This window comes from Balaenoptera ricei, chromosome 6 (assembly GCF_028023285.1).
Source record: "Balaenoptera ricei isolate mBalRic1 chromosome 6, mBalRic1.hap2, whole genome shotgun sequence".
Classification (NCBI taxonomy): domain Eukaryota; kingdom Metazoa; phylum Chordata; class Mammalia; order Artiodactyla; family Balaenopteridae; genus Balaenoptera; species Balaenoptera ricei.
The window spans coordinates 102,757,223-102,778,384 of record NC_082644.1 but is presented as its reverse complement, the minus strand read 5'-3'; the positions used below and the strand labels follow the sequence as shown (position 1 = coordinate 102,778,384).

At 49.6% G+C, this 21,162-nt stretch overlaps 1 long non-coding RNA gene across 3 annotated transcripts in view; it reads right to left on the bottom strand.

The window, feature by feature from the left end:
• LOC132367301 (uncharacterized) overlaps positions 1-21,162 on the bottom strand; it is a 67,501-nt gene that overhangs the window by 42,300 nt on the left and 4,039 nt on the right. The window contains exon 1 of one of the 3 annotated variants that reach the window (XR_009503754.1): positions 14,884-15,205. The exons of the other annotated variants lie outside the window; for them this stretch is intronic. This is a non-coding gene — a long non-coding RNA (uncharacterized LOC132367301). Of the gene's footprint in view, positions 1-14,883; positions 15,206-21,162 lie in introns of those variants that run through there. 3 annotated transcript variants of the gene reach the window in all.

Genomic DNA, 21,162 nt, shown 5'->3' with positions numbered 1-21,162 from the left:
CTTGGAAAGAGCACAGCCACCAACTTTACCTCTTGATTTTTCTCCGGCCAGGGGCTGTGGCCACCCCTCCTTGGGCATGGCTCTCCCTGAGGGTCAGGGGAGGGGACAGGGTTTTCTGAGTTCTGAGTGTTCTCCTTGACAAGGAGCCGAAGAGGTCCCTGAGCAGACTACGTTGGACCTTCGTCCTTCTCCATCCCCCTCAGGGCCCCCAGTCCTTCTCTAGGAAAGGTCAGTGTTGTCTGGGGTCCCGGGCCAAAAGTCCCATCTGCTCACTTATTCTAAAGCACTGGGCCCTCAGAAAGCTCACAGTCTAGTGGGGAACAGATGACCAAGCAGTACGGAGCCCTGGAAGGACCTTTAGTAGGGCCGTGGCATGGCCAGGCTTCATCCCCGTTGGGGGCCCTGAGCTCCTACCCTGCCTCTTACAGGCTCCCCGCCGCCAGCCGCACCCAGGTCACGCCACACGGATGCCCGCCTCGGCTTCCCGCTGGCCGGGACCTGCTGTTCCGCCTGCCCGCTCCGGGCCTGGCCCTCCTCACGCTCCACCGGCTCGTCTACGGCTCAGCTTCAGCTCTGGCTCTGCTGCTCACTGAGCTGGACCCCCCTGGCTGACCCCGATCCTCACGAGATGACCACACCTTCTCTCAGGGAGAGAAGGAAGCCTGCTCAGGCCAGCCCTCACCCCAGTCAGGATCGCTCCCCAGTGGGCCTGCCCTGGCAGCAGCAGGTGGAGGGGGAGAGACTTGGGACTGGGACACAAATCCAGAGCCCAAATTTGACTGTATACCCCCCTGACTGTGAACTCTGAAAACTTCCGTTTCCTCCATGTCACGGGAGATTTTCCTTCCTACCTCTCAAAGTTACAGAGAAATTGGACCCCTTACCTGTTAGAGGACCCACCACTGCACTCCTCCCCTCCCCGAGGCCCCTCCCTGACCACACAGACTCCCCCTAACCCTGAGTAGTCTCCCCCAAGCAGCAGCACAGAAGGGGCAGGGCTGAGGGGCAGGGCCGGAGAGTCTGAGACTGGGTTTTTAACACAAGTGCTAATTGTGGGTCCCAGAACGGCCCTGCCTGGATCCACTCATGAAAACACTATTTTTAGCCCAGGACTGGCTGCCTGCGGTCCCAGGGGGGCGGCCAGGCCATGTGTCACATCTGAGTGACCATGGACTCACTCTGACCAGGAAACAGGCCCACGGGGACCAGCTGCTGCAACCCAGGGCTGCCACCGCATCTGGAAGGAGGTCGATGTTCAGCAGGACTGGAAGTTTAAACCTTCTCACCCCCAAGAGTGTGGGTGCGGGGCGTGGAAGCAGGAACTAACACACGTTGAAAACTTACTAGTGCCAAGTGCTGCTCTGACTGTACGTTTATTGACCTATTTAATCCTTACTATGGGGTAGATACTATTATTATCCCCATTTTATAGATGAGGAAACTGAGGCTGGAGCCATTCATCTAACCTCCTTGAGCCCACATCGTAGTAGTGGGTGGAGCAGGGGGATTTGAAGCCAGGCTGTTGAGCTCCAGCACCCATGCTCTTTCTGTCCAGTCCCTTGGAATCTGGACCATGGGCAGTCTGTCAGCTACTGCCTCTAGGTCTCTCCGATTCAGGCTCCAGAGCCTAGCCCCACTCTTAGCCCACAGAGTTCTCTGGGATCACAGGGAACATCCAGTCCTACCCTCCTTTGGAGGTGAGGGAATTGAGGCCCAGAAAGGAGTCCAAGGTTATGGAGTCAGATGGCTCTAATTCCGAGGCCCAGACAATTCCTACTGAATGATTCTGTGAGACAAGTTCACCTCATAACCTACCCGACACCTCAGCCTATCCTTGGCTCCAGAACTCAGTACCTGTGCTCTTTCGAGCAGGGAGCCTGGGCTCTGGAAGCAGATTTGAGCCCTGCTTCTGACTTGCTGTGTGGCCCTGGGCAAGTCACTTCACGTCTCTGAGCCTCAGCTTCCTCCCCTGTAAAATGGGAGCGATTGGGCTACCTTCCTAAGGCTATGGGCTGGGTATAAGTTGCCTGAGGTTTCAGTAAGTGTGAGTTTCCTTATCCTGGGCTTTTCAAATCATTAATTAATCTTTCCTGTGAACAAGATGCATGGTGTGCACTTGCCCAGGGCTACTTCTGGAAATGGAAGATGGTGGGATTGTAGATACTGTAACCAGCTGTTGGGGAGACATTTGGAGCAAATCATGCCATGCCGACATCTGCCTCGTCCTCAGATTCCCAGCAGAAGAGAATGTGGCAGAAGAGACAGGGGAGACATGGCCTGTCCATCCTCTGAATCAGTTGCCCAGATACGAAAGCAGAACAAGCATGGCAGAGTTCAAGTCCACCTTAGCCACATCCCCTCTAAGTGACCTTAGGTCAGTCTCTGCCTCTCCCAAGTTCTCAGTCTCCCAGATGCAGAGAGAGGCCAGGGTTCTGTCAGGGCCCTGGTTTTCTGTGACGTGACCAGAGCAAGTCCCCCTTTCAGGGCCTTGGGACCCTTGTGTTTCACCACCACTACCACACACACACACACACACACACACAGATACCTCACACCCTGCATCTCTGCTCAAGGGATTTCCACAGCCTAGCTTCTGGGCTCACTCTGGACTTGCCCATGACCCACGTTAGCAGCCCCCCATGATGGGCTCAGTCTCTGAGTCCCATAGTCTACAAGCTCAGCTCCCCACAGGTGACTTTTTCCAGTTAGGTGACTTTTTCCAGTTTTGAATCCTAGTTGCAAATCTCCTGGTCAGAGAATCTGAGTGGCCCAAGCGAGATCAAGTGGGCCAGTGAGCTGGGTCATGTGTCATAGGCTAGGGGTGGAGCAGCTGCTCCAAGAACAGGGTGTGGATAAGGAGGAAATCAAAGCATCTCTAATTCAGAAGCAAAACAAATACACCTGGAATGTAAATTCATTACATGGAAAAATTTATCTACACGATCTCCTCATTTATCCAGAAAACTATCAGAGGCATCTGGAACTGGGCTTTAAATTACAAAGAAAAAACTACCCCCATCTCCCAGCTGCCAAAATAAAAGTAAAAAGCTCATGCCCTTAACTCATCTGAGAATCTTCTCATTTGTTGTTTATCAACTCTAACAATACAAACAATTTTAACACACATGGGTTATTGGTTTTCCACTAGAGGGCATCATCATGACCATGCTGTGAAGAAGAAATGTTTTAAAACATAAACATAAAAGCAAAACAAAACTTTTAAAAGCAAACACAGAGATTTAGCATCTTGGGCGACTTTCTGTGGCCCCGCCAAGCAACTGCACAATTTAGGAGTCCCTACAAGCATCATGCATACAATAGTTGAAGCTCACAGTGACAGCCCTTGGGCATCAAGAAAGAGTAAAATTATGTTCCCTCAATGGTTAACACACTGGAGCTGGATTACCCAGGTTCAAATCCTGACCTCCCCCCATCCTAGTTGTTTGACCTTGCCCATGTTTTTTAGTCTGAGCCTCTGTTCCCTCATCTGCAAAATGAGAACAATACCAAAACTACCTTCTTCGGAGGATTATTGTGGTAAATGTAAAGCTCTTGGAACAATGGTCAACACTAGCTAATATTAGTACTCTCATTACATGGTCAGAAATTGTTAATGTGGACATATGTTCCTTGATACTAAATAAATGAAATTTTAAAAGCAAAAAAAAAAAAAATTTATGTTCCCTGACCTCCATTTAAGATGGTATAAATAGGTAACACATTGTGAAAGACTTCCATTTAATATAAAAAGAAAGGAAAATTTTTTTTTTTAGTTTTTCACAGAAGGAATAAACCTCATCTGGAAAATGCATTCTTATGGAATAATACAGTTATAATTGATGTATGACTCTACAAGGGTTTACCAGCCAATCCAATGAAAATAATAAATGGAACAATTTTGAAACCAAACTCTATAACTAGCAGCTAGAGTTTCATCATTGTAGAAATAAAGTGCTTTAACAGTGACTTTAGTTGGATGGAGGACCTCAGGGACCTTGCCAAGAGCTTGAAAGCAGATAATTTTCAGGAGTGATGTCCAGTGCCGAACCACTACATAATTTTACCCTCTCGCCTCAGGCGAGACCCTCGTACCTGGTTATAAGGGGGAAAAGGAGACCGTGCAAAACTGTAGTGTGTTCAAATTTAAGACTTGGAGGGAAAATCCCTTGGGTCTTTGGGGCAGTGGGTCCCAAAAAGTAAGCACATTGAAATCAATTGGAAGCTCATAAAACTTTAGGACATCTGGGGGAGGAATCTTAAACACATTCCCTAAGTGATTCTGATGCATGTGGTCCGTGGACCACACGTTGAGAAACACTCCTCATCCCACTTCACAGATGGGGAAGTCAAGGCCCAGAGAGGAAAAGAACTAAGACTTGAAGTCACACAGCAAGTCAGAAGCTGAGCTGGCCTCTGGCCTGTCCAGGGCTCCTTTCCACCAAATTCCGCCTGCCCACGGACTGCCTCCCAGGGCTGCTAACATTCCAAGGAAACTTGTAACAGGAAAGGAAATGTCAGCTGTGCCTGTTCCGATGTTCAAGCGCCCATCGTGACTCCAGGTTCTGCCAGACACAGCCCTCAGGGTTCGGGCAGCCAAGCTCCATGAGACTGATTTTTCCAGATGGGATTGGGGATGGGATTACAAAAGCCAGCATTTATTTTTATTTCCCCAAGAAAATAAATCGGCAGTTTTGCTCCAAGAAAAGTGATCAGAGGAAGCAGTGTTCCCAGCCAGGAGGAGGTCCTGGACCCCGGCCAGCCCCTCGCAGCCTCCTCCAGTGCTGCCTTAACATCCTGAAGGTGTCTCGCATGGAGTCGGGTCCTCAGACAAAGCGCCTTTTGGGCTTCGGATTCAAGAACCCTCTCCTGCCCACAGTGGTGGCTACAGGGCTCTGGAGGTGGAGGGTTACTTTCTTCCTGGGAACAAAAGGAATTTTCCCCAGCGTCTCCTATTACACCACCTCCACCCCCCCCCAAAAAAAATCTAAAAATGGAGGGTGGTGGAATAAGAGCTTGCTGCCAGGTACCACAGTTATGACAGTGGTTTTCAAAAGAGGACAATTTTGCTCTCTCCTGGGGGTGGGAAGGGACATTTGGCAATAGCTGGACACGTTTTTGGTTGTCACAGCTTGGGGGAGGTGGGTAACTGGCATCTAGTGGGTAGAGGCCAGAGACGCTGCTAAACATCCTACAACACATAGGACAACCACCCCTCACCCCTTGCCCAAAATGTCAATAGTGCTGAGGTTGGGAGACCTTGAACTATGGGCAAGTAGCTCAGGATGTTAGAAGTCTGGGTGTGAGTCCAGGTTTGCCTCAAAATGCTGTGTGAGCTTGGGCAAGGCCCTGCCCTCTCTGGGCCTCAGACTCCCATCTGTACAAGGAAGAGGTAAAGAGGTCCCTCTCTGGAGCTCTCACAGTTTTGGTCATTCAGGACTTGGGAGACCAGGAGGCCTGAGACCACAGGTCTGCCTTCGGCAACTTAGACGTGGCTATGGGAGGATTGAGGGGGTCTACCCAGCGCCCCCATGCCTGAGGGGTAGACAATCAGCTCTCCTGAGCCCCTCCCCCAAAGCGCAATATCTGGAACTCCTGCTCCACCAGAAACGGAAAAACCATTATCTGCAGATGACATCACTTTGCAAAAATGCAAGTAGTTGCCGAGCAGAGCTCCAGGGAAGGGGGGTGGGGGTTGGGGGGGGGGGAAGAAAGGACTCAGAGCTTGCCAACCACCAGCAGCGCTGGCATCCGGCAACTTCATGCATCTCAGGACACCCCCGGACAAGTTCCTCAACTTCTCTGGACTTCAGTCCTCCCATCTCTACAGTGAGAGACCAGACCTGGGTGTTGCCAGGAGCCCTTCCTGTTGGGAGAGTCCAAGACCCTGTGACTCTTCCAGCTCAAGTCTCAGGGGGCCTCTGGGCTGCAGGTGCACAAGGGAGTTCCCCATATCCACAGGAGCCCAGGGCTGGGGGCTGGAAGAAGAGGAAAGTGGCCACCCTGCCCAACTGGGCCACACAGATGCCACAGCAGTCACCAAAGTGTTTGAAAACAGATTCTCTTCCTGCAGGACCGGGCACCTGTCTCACCCACCAACCCAATTTCTTTCTTGGTCTGGAGTTTGGTAGAACATCCTGAACCAGCAGAGTGCGGAAATAGCAGTCCAGGGGAGCCTGCTTTATGCATGGATGAGAATGACCCACGATCCAGCATCTTTCCACCTGTGGGTCCCCGGGAGGTGAGGGAGCCGTTAAGGGCAGCTCTGATGAGCAGAGTGGGCTCGGCTACCCTGGAGGAGCCCAGGGACCCCAGTCAGGAAGCCTGGGCTCTAGGCCCAGCCATGAGGACAGGGCCTCAGCTTCTTCTGGACAAGGAGAAGTTTCATCCAGAGAGCCTGGAGGGTCTCTTTCAGCTCTAGGATTTGGTGGCTCCAGAACAAGCCCAGGTTACGATCCCACGTGGGGCAGAGCTGGGTGTCTTTAGCCGATGACAGTTCCCTTCCTGCTCCCACCTCCATCAAGAACAGAATCAACATTCAACCCTGTTGCTTTCTCAGTGGAAGAGGAAGGAGGGAGAAAGAGCCAGATCAGCCTTGGTCAAGCTCAAGGGAGGGTCTGGTACCTTGGCTGAAGGAGCACCCTTCCCCTAGTGCACTGAGCCCTGCTGGGAGGCAGTGCAGTCTAATGGTTAGAATACTCAGGCTGGCATCACCTAGACCAGGGCTCACATATTGGTGTGACAACCTCCAAGCTGTGCCACACTTGACTCAGTTTCCTCAACTATAAAATGGAGTTAGCAATATATACCTCTTTGGGGTCGGTGGGGCAGTAACTCGGTTTGCCCTGCCCTTTGCCCCCTAGATTCATTCTCCCCTCTCCCCGCACTGTTCCCCAGGAGGCTGACCCCACCAGGCTAGAGATCCAAGAGGGGGAAGGAGGAGAGAGAAATCAGGGGATGTCCACGCTCCCTCTGCTGGGCCACAGTCCTGGCTGTGGCTGTGTCCCCCTCCCAGGATCACCACTCCTGTCCACACCTCCTGCTCTGGTGGGTTATGGTAACACGATGCCCGCCTCTTGCCCCTTCAGGCCTAACGGTGCTTCCGGCTTCCTGCTGTGGCTGGTCTCTGAGTTGTCACCATCCCCTACTGGGTCTTTTAACCTCTTGGCCACACTTCAGTAAAAAAAATCCTTACATTATTCTCCCAAGATGATATACAAATGCCCAACAAGCACATGAGAAGACGCTCCACATCACTAATCGTTAGAGAAAAGCAAATCAAAACCACAATGAGATAGCGCCTCACATCCTTTAGGATGGCCACTGTCAAAAAACAAAAACAGAAACAGAAAGTAACAAGTGCTGGTGAGGATGTGGAGAAATTGGAAACTTTGTGCACTATTAAATGGGAATGTAAAACGGTACAGCCACTATGGAAAACAGTATGGTAGTTCCTCAAAAAATTCAAAATAGAATTACCATATGATCCAGCAATCCCACCTCTGGGTATATATCCCAAAGAATTGAAAGCAATTTCTCAAAGAAATATTTGTACAACCATGTTCATAGCAGCATTATTCACGGTAGCCAAAACGTGGAAGCATCCCAAGCGTCCATTCATGGATGAACAAATAAGCAAAATGTGGTGTATACATACAATGGAATATCATTCAGTCTTAAAAGGAAGGAAATTCGGACGCGCATGGATGGACCTTGAAGACATCATGGTAAGTGAAATAAGCCAGTCACAAGAAGACAAATCCTGTATGATGCCACTTACACGGGGTGCCTAGAGCAGGTAAAGTCACAGAGACAGAAAGTAGAGTGATGGCTGCCAGGGGAAGAGGGGGTGGGAAATGGAGAGAAGTTGCTTAATGGGCACAGAATTTCATTTTTGCAAGATGAAAAAGTTCTGGAGATTCATTGCACAACGATGTGAATATACTTAGCGTTACTGAACTGTTCGCTTAGAAATGGTTGATGGTAAAAAAAAGAAACAAACTTATCAAAGTATATATTTTAAATATGTGGGGTTTAGTGTGTGTTTACTATACCTCAATAAAGCTCTTTGAAAAAAAGAGTCCCTTCACTAAACCCTCCTCACGAAAACTGTTGGTTCCCATACTGGTCTGTACATTAGACTCTTCTGGGATCTTTTAAAAATTCCAAAGCCCAGGCCAACACCCCAGACCAATTAAATCACACCCCCTTCAGGTAGGACTCGAGCACCAGAGTTTTGATGCCTCCCTGATGATTCCAATGTGCACACAAGTTTGAGACCCACCGAATAAATCCTTGGATTGGGCTATGTGTTTCTTGCAAGGAGTCTGCACAATTAGCTAGCTCTTAGGCTTATTGTGAGGATGAAAAGGAATAGCGAGTGCAAAGCATTTAGCGCAGCTCCTGGTACTTAGTGCTCTGTGAAATGTACTGAAAATATCGTTGGCTTTATCATTATTATTTCTCCGGGACTCCAGGTTGCCGTGGGTCTCCGAGAAGCTGCAGAGGAGGTGAGAGGGGTGGGTATCAAGACAAACCCAAGTCTTGGCAGGTGGGAGGGGTCCCGGCTAAGACAGAGGAAGGTGGGGATTCTGTGCTGGCTGGGGGGCTTCGGGGACAAGACTGTGAGGAGCCCAGGCCAGGAGGATGGCAGACCTCCCACGGTGCCAGGAGGCACCCGCCTCCAGGGGCTGCTGCTGTCAGGCAGCTGGCACAGCTCAGAAGCTCCGGAAAACATTGCGGTCAGGGGGCACCCAGAGCCAATGGGAGAGGTGGTCCAGGAAACAGCATGGCCTGCAACCAACAGACTTTTAGATGATCTTCTAATTTTTCAGGGGTCCTCAACCACTCTTAACAGACCCAGCAGCCTTGAGGTAACTACTGACCACCACCAAGTGTCTGCCCTGGTGTCCACTCACCTCGCTGGGCTGGGCATGGAGGGCGAGGGAGAGCAGGCCTCCCTTGGTCGCTGCATGGGAACTGGGGGATGTCGAAGGGCCATCGCGTTGGGGCTGCCTAAAGAGGGGCATCTCTCCTGCCCAGGAAAGCGCTTTGGATGAAGAGGTGCTGGCCCAGCCTGTATTTTCTCCCCATGCCATCCATCCATCTAGCCATCCAACCATCCAGCCCACAAGCATTTCCTGAGCACCCACTGTGTGCCTAGCTGGGGCCCTGAGATCCGATGGTGAGCAAGAGCTTGAGTCTGGCTGGGGGAACAGGGGGCGGGAGGAAGGAGAGGGTCCCGTGGCAGAGCAGCCCACGGCAGACAGACAAGGGCTCAGATCCTAGCTCTGCTCTGTATCTGCTGTGAGTCTGGAGGAAAGTCGGTCCACCTCTGGAGCCTCGGTTTTGCCTTCTGCAAAAGGGTGACAGACCCATCCTCACGGGCTTGCTGATGAAGGAAATGAGACAGAATGACACGAGGGTCCCTGTTTGGCACCGTTTGAAGATCCTTCCCCAGGAGGGGAGGGCAGGCCCCTGAGCCCCAACCCTAGCCCAGGCCTCTTACCTGCGGCAGGGCTGCTGGGGGTGGCAGCTTTCTGGGGACAGGAGCCAGACCCAGTGGACCCCCAAAGCCACAAATCCACACCAGGAAGCCCTCCTCCGGAGCCTGGAACCCAGGAGCCTGGGTGCCTGGGTCCCCCTCCAGCTGCCATGCTGGGGGACTGTGGGCAACCTCTTCCCTATCTGTCCCTCAGGACATCATAAGCCTGCCCAGCACTGATATTCCAGGGAAAGGTAAAGACTTCACAGTCCCCCTGTGCAGGTGGGAAAGTAGAGGCCTAGGAAGGACAAGGATCTATTCAAGGACACATGAATCTACATCAGAGTCAGAACTAGAAGCCAGATCTCCTGGCCCCAAATCCCTAGCACCTCTCCACACTCTCCTCCAGAGGGATCTGTGCCCTGGGATGGGCAGGGTACCAGGAAGTCCAGTTAGAAGACTCAGCTCCCTCTTTAAGGGACTCCCCAACAAAACCTCAACTCCAATTACGCAACCAGACTTCCCCTCCAAATATCCTCCAAGCAGCCCCCCCTCTAGATGAGTCCCTCCTCTGCTCAAGCACCTTCCATGGCTCCCTATCACCCCACAGAACACCTAGCATTAGGTCCCAATCTACCTCCCCAGGCTGATCTCCCTGTGTTCCCCCACCTTTGCCTTACATTCTGGTCACCACACAGTAACCACTGCCCCATCTCCAGGCCTTTGCTGATTCTGGTCCCTCCTCCTAGAACACCTTTGCTTGCCTCCTTCCTTTAAGGCCATCCAAATGTCACGTGCTCTAGGAAACTTTCCTTCTCCCCAAATCGGACACAGCCACTTCTCCTCTAGGCTACCAGAAGACTCCCTTAGATTGACTCTGGGTACCGCGAGTGCCCATCTGTCTCCTCCAGGAGATGCGGAGGTAGCTGGGAGCAGACTCCAAGTCACACCCACCTCTTGTCATCTTCCCAACCTCAGCACCAAGCATTAAAAGAGGAAGGGCTAAGTGATCCCCGGTTCCCTGAGCCCACACCAGGACGAACAGACAGGGACACTTCTGTGCCCATTTGAGACCCAATTCCAGGTGGGAGGTGGCTGGCTTCTGGGCCTGGCGCCTGGACACAGCCATTGACCCCGCCTCCAGTGGCTGTTTTTGTTTTCCTTCTCCCTAGGCAAAGGCTGCAGGGGCTGTTCTGAGCCACAGCTGGTTTTTATTGCATCAAGGCTCAAAAAAGGCCTGGGCATATTTTTAGAGAGAAGGGGAAAAAAGAATATTTTCTTCCCTGACCCAAGATGGGGGCTTGCTCCAATTTTCCATCTGCTCTGCCTTCTGGGTGGAGCTGGCGGGGAAGTTTCTCTGCAGGAGGATCCTGCAGGACAGTGGTTTATGAGCTCATAGACATGGCAGCACTCACACACACACATGCGCACAACCTTGAGCCCGTGATGTGGAGAGAGGGAAGCCATGCCTCAGACGAAGGACAGTAGCGGAGCAAGAGGGACCCAAAATCCCACTGGAAGAGGGTGACTGAATGGTGGCTGAACCAGGGGTCCCCACGCTTACACCCCAGAGCCTGGGGTGTGCAGCGTTCCCACTGGGCTGCCTGGAGCCACAGGAACTGGGACCAGAATGAAGAATGTGTTTGATGCATCTTTCAATGGCTGGTTTTCAATTGTCTGAAGATACTGTCAGGATGAACGAAATACAAATCATTTCAAAGCATCACTGAACTCATAGAGCTTTTGTTGAAATGCATTTTCTCAATCAAAAGATGCTAAATGCACCGGAGTTCTGCTGGTGTATGTGTGTGTTTGATGTGTGTCAATATGGTCTCTGTGTGTGACATATGTGGTGGAGTGTGTGTATGTGTACTGTGTATGTGCTGTGTTTGTATGTTCATGTGTAGTGTGTATATTTGTGGTATGGTTTGTGTGGTGTGTGTGTGATGTGTTTGAAGTGTGCTCTATGTGGGGGGGAGGTGTGTGTGTGGTGTGTGTGCTTGATACATTTTGTGTGTATTGTGTGTATTTGATGCTGTGATCAGGCGAGAAGCACATCTGGAAGGGGGACCATGCTGGGGAGGGGTTCCCCTGGCACACTTTTCAAAGTGACACCTTTTCGAGATCTTTCCAGGGCAATTTGTTAGGGAAAGCACAACACACAGAGAAAGCAGCTGAAAGGAAAGGGGCCATGTTACGAACTTACTCCCCACCAGACCCTGCCCCTAACATCCGAACTAAACTTTGCCCCTGGTGACACCCAGTCCTAAAACCCCCAGTCCAAAGAGATGGAGGCAATACAGCTCAAGTTCAGAGAAGCCTGCAGCCCAGTGTCACCCAGAGAGTAGGAGCCGGAGCCCAGCCTCCTACCTCCTCCCCACAGTGGGCTGGCCTTCAGTGCCAGAGCCAACAAGCAGAGCCCACAGCAGTCCCGGCAACTGTGCCCAGAGCGGGCACTCAGGGACCTGGGCTCTCTACAAACATGGCCTCGTTTCCCTCTCATACCCACCCATCAAAGGAGCATGATTACCCCGTTTTATCAGAGGAGGAAACAGGCTCAGGGGGAGACAGAAGTGAAGGCAGGCCCCTGGCAGCCACGAGGAGAGAGGAAGTCCCTGGAGACAGGAAGGCAGGCTCTTGACTTTGGAGATCAGGCAGGGCAGTCAGGAGCGGCTTGCACACTTGTGGGCTTTTAGCTCCATGAGAGCCACAGCCTCTTCTTTCATGTCTGCAGAGGTGTAGGCCCAGAATTGGCACCAGGAGTGGGTGGACAGTGGATGGGCCTTTCCCCGACCACCTCTCCATCCTTCCCTGGCAGCTCAGCCAGGCCAGGTACCCTCATACCCATGTAGTCCCTCTATCCCCAGGCAGCAAGAACTGCTAGAGGCTCACCCCTTACTTCTTAGAAACTGAGGCAGCCCAGCTGGGGCCGAAGGGAGCTTCTTGGGAGATGGGCTTTTCTGGCAGAAAGTCCCAGATTCAAGGCCTTCCCAGCCTAGAGGCCTTGGGCAAGTCCTCCTCCCTCCCTGAGCCTCAGTTTCCTCCTCTGTAAAATGGGGATAACAACGGCTGCCTCCTGGGGTGGTTTGGGGCCGCATGCGGGTGTGTGAGGCGCTTGACAGAGGCCTGGCACAGGGAGGCGCTTGACTGACATGTGTCCTGTCCCCATCCCCGGCTGCCCTCGTCAGAACGACTTGTAGCGGGTCTTGACCAGTCCAAAGGTCTCTCCCCTCCTGTCCCCAGGAGAAGCTGCAGAAGAAAGAGAAACAGCAGTTCTTGGAAAGCCACAATGGAGTCCTCCCTGGATCAGGCAGGTCATTTATCAAGATGCCACTGGACGGCCACACCAACCACCGGGCCTGGAGTGGCCCTCCATGACCTCTTGGCTGCCTCACTCTGAGTTCCATGGTCCTGTTCTCCACTCTGTGTCTACCCTTACACCGGCCACCGCCATCAGACATCTCACTTGACCCTCCTCTGCTCAAAGCCTCTCCCCTCCCCGCCATTGGCATAAAGTCCTTTATGCCACCCAGCATTCCAGGTCCTCTCGGTCTGGCCAGCATCTGCTATTCTCTCTCCTGCACCTCTTCACCTTGCACCCCTCACACCAGCTACAGCCAGTCCCACATGGCCACCTGGTTTTGTTACCTGTGGGAAGAGCTTAGTCCGGGCCTGGCCCACAGGGGACTGCTCAGCAAGACGTGATCCAGAGTCGGCAGACACCAGGCTTATGTCCCCGCAGGATTCTGTGCTTGAGATGCCATTGCTCTCCTTTGGCAATTTCTGACTCACACTTAAAGACCCCCCCTTAGTCTTCACCTCCTCCAGGAAGCCTTCCTTGATGCCCACCCCTCCAGGCCAGTGTAGGTGCCTTCTTCCCAGGTAGAGCTGCCTGGTGGCCCCCAATCCTCCTGTCACTGCCGTCCTATCTAGGTAACTTCGGTCCCCACCCAGCAGCCTGGCATGTCCTCCCCCGAGTCCCCATGGATTTCGGTAGGTCTTATGTCCACTCATCGGTCCTCCTTGCTCTCAGCGCTACGGCTGCCCTCTGTCCCAGCTGCAGGCACCTTACTCCCACCTTATCCCAAAGGCCTTGCAGTGCAGAGTCAATTTGGAAAACAGTTTACTGACGTTTTGGAGATAGCAGAGAGCAATTCCAGTGCTGAGAACAAAACAAGTCGACATTCAGAGTCAGGCAGCATAATTCTCAGGAATTTGTCAACCACCCCTCACCCCAGAGAATGTCTCACCAGCTGGAGGGGGTTGGGGGGGAACCTGACCTCTGGGAGGGTTCTGGCAATTCCTCCCTCTCCCCACTCAGAGCCCCTCCCCCTTTTCCTGTTATGATGAAGTACTTTGTCTGGTTGGCTCCTTGGAGACCCCGGGGGGGCCCCACCTGAGACAAATTCACTCTCTTCCAATGTGCAAAGGCGTCTGCCGTCAGTTATTTCACATGGCCATTGCTCTGGGCTGAATTGTGCCTCCCCAAATTCCTATATTGAAGTCCTAACCCCCAGGACCTCAGAATGTGGCTGTTTGCCGACAGGGCCTTTGAAGAGGTGATGAAGTTAAAATGAGGTCATTAGGGCGGGTCCGAATCCAGTAGTACAGGTGTCCTTATCAGAAGAGGAAATTTAGACCCAGAGGCACACAGAGGGAAGACCATGCGAAGACAAGGGGAGAAGGCTGCTGCTGTCTGCGAGCCCAGGAGAAACAACCCTGCTGACACCTTGACCTTGGACTTCTGGCTTCCAGAACTGTGAGAAAACAAATTTTTGTTGGTTAAACTCCCCCAGTCTCTTAGGGCAGCCCAAGGAAGCTGACACAGATGTTTTGATGCCTCTCTCTCATTGTGCTCTCATCGCCTGTTCGTGGGCCTGTCTCCCCTTTCAGACTGTGAATTCCCCAAAAGCACTGGACAGAGCTGACCTGTCCCTCTCGCAGGGCCTCGTACCCACCAGACCCTGAGAGGTTTGGAGGGCATTTCCTGGGCAAACACCTCCCGAGATAAACAGAACTATGGTTCATGGGTTCTTTCAGTCAGCAAATGCTGGCAAGCGGAGAGCGCCGAAAATGCACGTCTCCTCCCTCCTTGGTGCCCACCTGTGGCGTGCCCACCTGGCCTCTGTTTCAACCCTCAACAGCCCTGAGAGAAAGGTTCCCCTCCATTTTACAGATGAGTAAACTGAGGCCCGAGGAAGGCAAGTGACGTGCGCGAGGTCATTCATGGAGTCAGAGCCATTAGGCAGGAAAGCCCACGGGGCCCAGGGAGGGTCTGAGACCGGGAGGGCTGGGAGTGGAAGGCTCTGCAACGTCCCGCCCTCTGGAAGGAGAGACAGAGAGGACCTGGGTTTGAATCTCGACTGCTTCTCTTCATTGCTGTGTGTGAGCAAGTTACTGACCTCTCTGAGCCGGGCCTCAGTTTCCACGTCTGTACGACAAGGCTGAGAAAGAGGAGACGGCACGCCTGGTGCTTAGCATGGTGTCCGGCCCACAGAACGGCCTCAAGAAAAGGTGGTGGTGGTGCTCATGAGGACAGTCTTCTGGAATCACCCAGCTGGCCCCGCACCTGGCTCCGCAGGAAGTCTGACAAATAGCTTGCCCTAGAAGCTTTTCCTGCCGGTCGGCATGGGGGGCAGGCAACCTCTGTTCCCCTGCCTCTGAGGCCTGTCATTCGCCCCCCGCCTGGCCTCAGTGGCCCATTGTTCTCCCTCCAGGCCCAAACCGCGCCAGGCCTGCCAGGAACCAGCCGCTAAAAATAGCCCCAACGGAGTGCTGGGGTCCAGCTGCTTATCTCCCTCCGGGGATCAGGAGCTGCCCCCCTCTTCCTGGCCACTACTCTGGGTGAAGTCCAACTTGGCCAGCTCCCAGCTCACCCTCAGGGAGGTCCAAACTCACACCCACAAAATATTTCGTGGAAAATTTGAGGTCGGCTCTAATTCCCAAAGGGCAGAGGCTCAGTGCAGACTTGCAGACTTGGGCTTGCGGTGGGCTGGGAGGAAGGGCCTGGAAGAACAGGCAAAGCAAAGAGAAACAGGGAAAGGCATTCCAGGTGGCAGGAACAGCAGAAGCAAAGGGAGGAGGGATGAGGCTGAACAGAACAGTGAGAGGCTCTGGGGAGTCTATTTGGGAGAGCAGCAAGGGAGTCTCAAAGGGAAGCTCAGGCTCAGTTGAGCAGATCCCTGAATGCCAGGCAAGGCTTTCCTGACCTTCAAGGCCACGCCTTGCCTGGGGCAGGTGCCCTGGATGCCTTCACTTCCAGGGCCTTCTCTGAGTTCTCCTCCCTAAGGGATAGTCACAGCCCTGAGGGAGAAGCTGAGGGCTGGCGAGGACAGAGAGAGGTGCCTTTAGCACACCCCTCCAGGCCTCAGGAAGGGGGTTTCTCACCCGCGACATATCATTAGGTGGACTCCGGAGGCTCTGCCTGTGGGCTGTGAACACCAAGCCTGCAGCCATTCAGGCCTTTAACTGTCAGCTTCCGAGAGCCTGCTCTGGGCTGGGCCCTGGGCTGGTTGCTGAGGACCCAGACAGCCACTCAGTTCTAGCCCTGCAGGGGCTCACACTCCAGGGGAGAAGGGGACAAGTGAAGAGGCAAGTCCAGGATTGGGTCACCGGAGCGCAGAGCTGGGACGGCCCAGAGAAGAGCCCTCCTCCAGACTTGGGAAGTCAGAAAAGGGTTCCTGGAGGACACACCCCCTGAGCTGAGTCTTAAAGGTTAAGGAGGAGATGGCCATGTGAAGAGGTGGCGGGAACCGAGTTCCAGGCAGAGGGCAGCATGTGCAAAGACCCAGGGGTGCAAATGAGTCTACCTGGTATGTATGTGTGGGCAGGGACAAGGCTGGAGATGGAGTGTGAGGGTAATGAGGCTGGAGAGGTCTTTGGGGGCCAGGTTCTAAACTTTTCTGAGCCCCCCATGGACATAAACATAGTAGTCACCCTGAGGCTGGTGAATGAAATTGTTGGAAAAATGAAAATCAACCAAATTGAGTAGATTAAATCCTATCTTTTAAACTCAGAGTCTGGGAATTGAATCACTGATTATTCAGTAAGGAAGGTCTTGTATTATTTGTACGTTGGGAGTTTGATTAATATGCTGTGCTTAAATCAAGTATATCAATATTATACAGACAGCATCTTCAAAAGTCCTTCCCGGGAGGGCCCAGTCAGGCAGACATGGGTTCTAGAAAAGCCCAGCCTGCACTGGCCTGTGGGTGCCTGCAGCCTGGAGTGAAGAGCTTAGTTCTGGTGAAATATACAGAAGGTAGATCATTCTTCCCCACCCTTGACATCAGGCACAGCCATGTGACTTGTTTTGGCCAATGGGATATTAGCAGACAAGTTTCAAACAGAGGCTTAAAATACACTTGCACCTGAAAGAAAAATTAATACCAATTCTACACAATCTCTTCTGGAAAATAGAAAAGGAGGGAGCACTTCCCAATTTATTTTAGGAAGCTGGTATTACCTTGATACCCAAACCAAACGAAGATAATACAAAGAAAGAAAACTACATACCAATATCCCTCATGTATGTGATGCAAAAATCCTTAACAAAACATTAGCAAATAGAACACATCAACATATTTTAAAAATTATACACCATTACCAAATGAAGTTTATTCCAGGGATGCAAAGCTGGTTCAATATTTGATTGGTTCAAAAATCAATCAGTGTAACCCACCACATTCACAGGCTAAAGAAGTAGTCATATGATCATATCAATTGATTTTTAAAAAAACCCGTTTAACAAAATTCAACACCCACTCATGGTAAAAATTCTCAAGGGACTTCCCTGGTGGCACAGTGGTTAGGAATCCACCTGCCAGTGCAGGGGACATGGGTTCGATCCCTGGTCCAGGAAGATCCCACATGCTGAGGAGCAACTAAGCCACAACTTAGTTGTGCGCCACAACTACTGAGCCTGCGCTCTAGAGCCCGCGAGCCACAACTACTGAGCCCACATGCCACAACTACTGAAGCCCATGCACCTAGAGCCGTGCTCCGCAACAAGAGAAGCCACCACAGTGAGAAGCCCGCATACTGCAACGAAGAGTAGCCCCTGCTCGCCGCAACTAGAGAAAGCCTGTGCACAGCAACAAAGACCCGACGCAGCCAAAAATAAATAAATAAATTTATTAAAAAATTTAAAAATATACAGAAATCCTCCCAATATTATTTTTTTTAATCTCAAAAATTAGCAATAGAGGGCAACTTCCTATATAAATAAATAAACTTCCAATATAAATATATATGTACATATAAATATATGCAAATAAACATGCTATATAAATTAAGCAGCTTCCTAAATGAATAAATAACACCTACAAAAAACCTACAGCTGATATCATATTTGTTGTTAAAGACTGAACTGAAGCCCAATAAGGCAAGAAAGGGAAATAAATAGCATACAGATCAGAAAGGAAAAAATAAAACTGTCCCCATTTGCAGATGACATGATTGTCTATATAGAAAAACTCAAGGTATCTACCAAAAAAAACGCCTAGAACTATTAAGTTCAGCAAGGTCACAAGCTACAAGATCAAGGTACAAAAATCCATTGTATTTCTATACGCTAGCAATGAACATGGGGGAACTGAAATATAATATCATTTACAATCACCAAAAAAGAATGAAATACATAGGTGTAAATCTAACAACACATGTACAGGACTTGTATGCTGAAAACTACAGAATGCTGACAAAAGAAATCAAAGAAGATTTAAATAAATGAAGAGACATACCATGCTCATGGATTGGAATATTCAACATAGCAAAGATACCAGTTCTCCACAGATTGAAATACACGTTTAACACAATTACTATCAAAATCTCAGGAAGACTTTTTGCAGATTAGGCAAGATTATCCTAAAATTTATACAGATAGATAAAGGAACTAGGATAACTACCACAATTTTGAAAAAGAATAAAGTGGGAAGAATTATTCTACCTGATTTTAAGACTTATATAGCTACCGTAATCAAGACTATGTGGCATTAATGGAAGGATAGAAACATGAATCAATGAAACAGAATAGAGAATCTAGAAATAGACTCATACGAGTATGGCCAACTGATTTTGACAAAGATGCAAAAGGAATTCAGTGATAGGATGGCTATAAAAATAATTACAGGGCTTCCCTGGTGGCGCAGTGGTTGAGAATCTGCCTGCCAATGCAGGGGACACGGGTTCGAGCCCTGGTCTGGGAGGATCCCACATGCCGCGGAGCAACTAGGCCCGTGAGCCACAATTACTGAGCCTGCGCGTCTGGAGAGGCCGCGATAATGAGAGGCCCCGCGCACCGCGATGAAGAGTGGCCCCCACTTGCCACAACTAGAGAAAGCCCTCGCACAGCCATAAATAAATAAAATAGTGTTTAAATAAATAAAAATAAAAATAAAAAACCAGCTTGTATATCACCTGCTCTTTAAAAAAAATAATAATAATAATAATTACAGCAAATCTTGGTAAAGATGTGGAGAGATTGGAACCCTCATACACTGCTGGTGAGAATGTACAATGGTAGTCTGGCAGTTCCTCAAAATTTTAAACATAAGAGTTTATGACTCAGTAATTCCAAATCTAGGTATATACCCGAGAGAATGTAAAACATATTTCCACACAAAAACTTGTACATGAATGTTCATAGCAACATTATTCATAATAGCCAAAATGTGGAAACAACCCCAATGTCCCTCAACTGATGAATAGATAAATAAAATGTGATGTAGTATGTGATATTTGGAATGTGATATATACAATGGAATATCATCAGGCAATAAAAAGAATGAAGTACTGATCCATGCTACAAGACAATGAACTTGAAAACATTATGCTAAGTGAGAGAAGCCAGACAGAAAAGACCACATATTGTATGATTCCATTTATATAAAATGTCCAGAATAGGCAAATCTGTAGAGACAGAAAGGAGATTCATGATTGCCCAGGACTGAGTGGGAAGGGGTATGGGGGAGGGAGTGACTCCTAATAGGTGTGGAGATTTTTTAGGGGATGATGAAAATGTTCTAAAATTGATTGTGGTGATGGTTGTACAACTCTGTGAATATACTAAAAAACCATTGAGTTGTATACTTTAAATAGGTGAATTGTATATGTGATTATATCCCAATAACGCTGTTATTAAAAAAAAAAATCAATGGATGAACGATATTCTTTTCAACAAATGATGCTGGAGCAATTGGACATCCTTATGCAAAAAATAAACTTCAACCTAAATCTCACATGTTATACAAGAGTTAACTCAAAAGGGATCATAGAATTTAAATGTAAAACTACAAAATTTTTAGAAGAAAACGTAGGAGAAAATCTTCAGGACCTAGGGCTTGGTGAAAAGTTCCTAGATATAACACCAAAAGCATGATCCATAAAAGAAAAAAAAAAGGTAAATTGGACTTGATCAAAATCCAAAGCTTTTGCTTTGAAAAAGATGCTATTAGGAAAATGAAAAGAAGCTACAGATGGAGAGAAATTATTTGCAAATCACATATTTCACAAAGGATTCATACACAGAACACATAAAGTGCTCTCAAAACTAAACAGTAAAAAAGCAAACATTCTGATTAGAAAATGGGCAAAAGACATCTCACCAGAGGATATACAGGCGGCAAAAAGTACATGAAAAGATGTCCAATATCGCTAGCCATTAGGGAAATGCAAATTAAGGCCTGGATGAGATAGCATTACATACCTATTAACAGCTAAAATAAAACATAGGGGCAACATTACATGCTGGCAAGGATGCAGAGCTCTCTCACAGTCTTCTAGTCAGAGGTAGTTTGGCAGCTTCTTAAATATTAAACCTATACTTAAACCATATGACCCAGCAGTGCCACTCCTGGACATTTATCCCAGAGAAATGAAAACTTGTGTCCACACAAAACTCTCTACACGATTGTTCATAGGCACTTTATATGAATAGCCCCAAATTGGAAACAACGAAAATGTCCTTCAGTAAGTGAATGGTTAAACAAACTACTGTGCATCCATACGAAGGAACACTACTCAACTCGGCAATAAACAGGATTGAACTATTGACACACACAACAGCTCGTGTGGATCTCAAGGGTATTATGGTGAGTGGAAAAGACAATCTCAAAAGGTCACATACTGTGTGATTCCATTTATATAACATTCTTAAAATGACAAAATTATAGAGATGGAGAGCAGATTAGTGGTTGCCAGGAGTTAGGGATGGTGGAAGTGGAGGATGAGTGTGACTATAAAGGGATATTGAGGGAGACCTTTGTGGTGAAATCGTTCTGTATCTTGACTGTGGTCGTGGTCACATAATCTACACATGTGATAAAATGACACAGAACTATACACACACATAGTACCAATGTCAGATTCTGGTTTCGATATTGTACTATAATTAAGTAAGATGTAATTGTTGGGAGAAACTAGGTGAAGGGCACATGGGACCTCTCTGTACTATCTTTGCACAATTTCCTGTGAGTACATAATTATTTCAAAATTGAAAATTGAAAAACAAAACCCGCTTTCATGTCAGGGAGAACTTGCCCCAGGTAGGTGCTGACCCTTCGGGGGCGGGTGGGGGGCGGGCCGGGAGGGGCGCATGGAGCAGAGCTGAGCCCAGCCCATAGTGAAGAGCCAAGTCCAGCCAGCTCCTCCTGGATCAGTTGACTCTAGCTGACTTGTTGAAG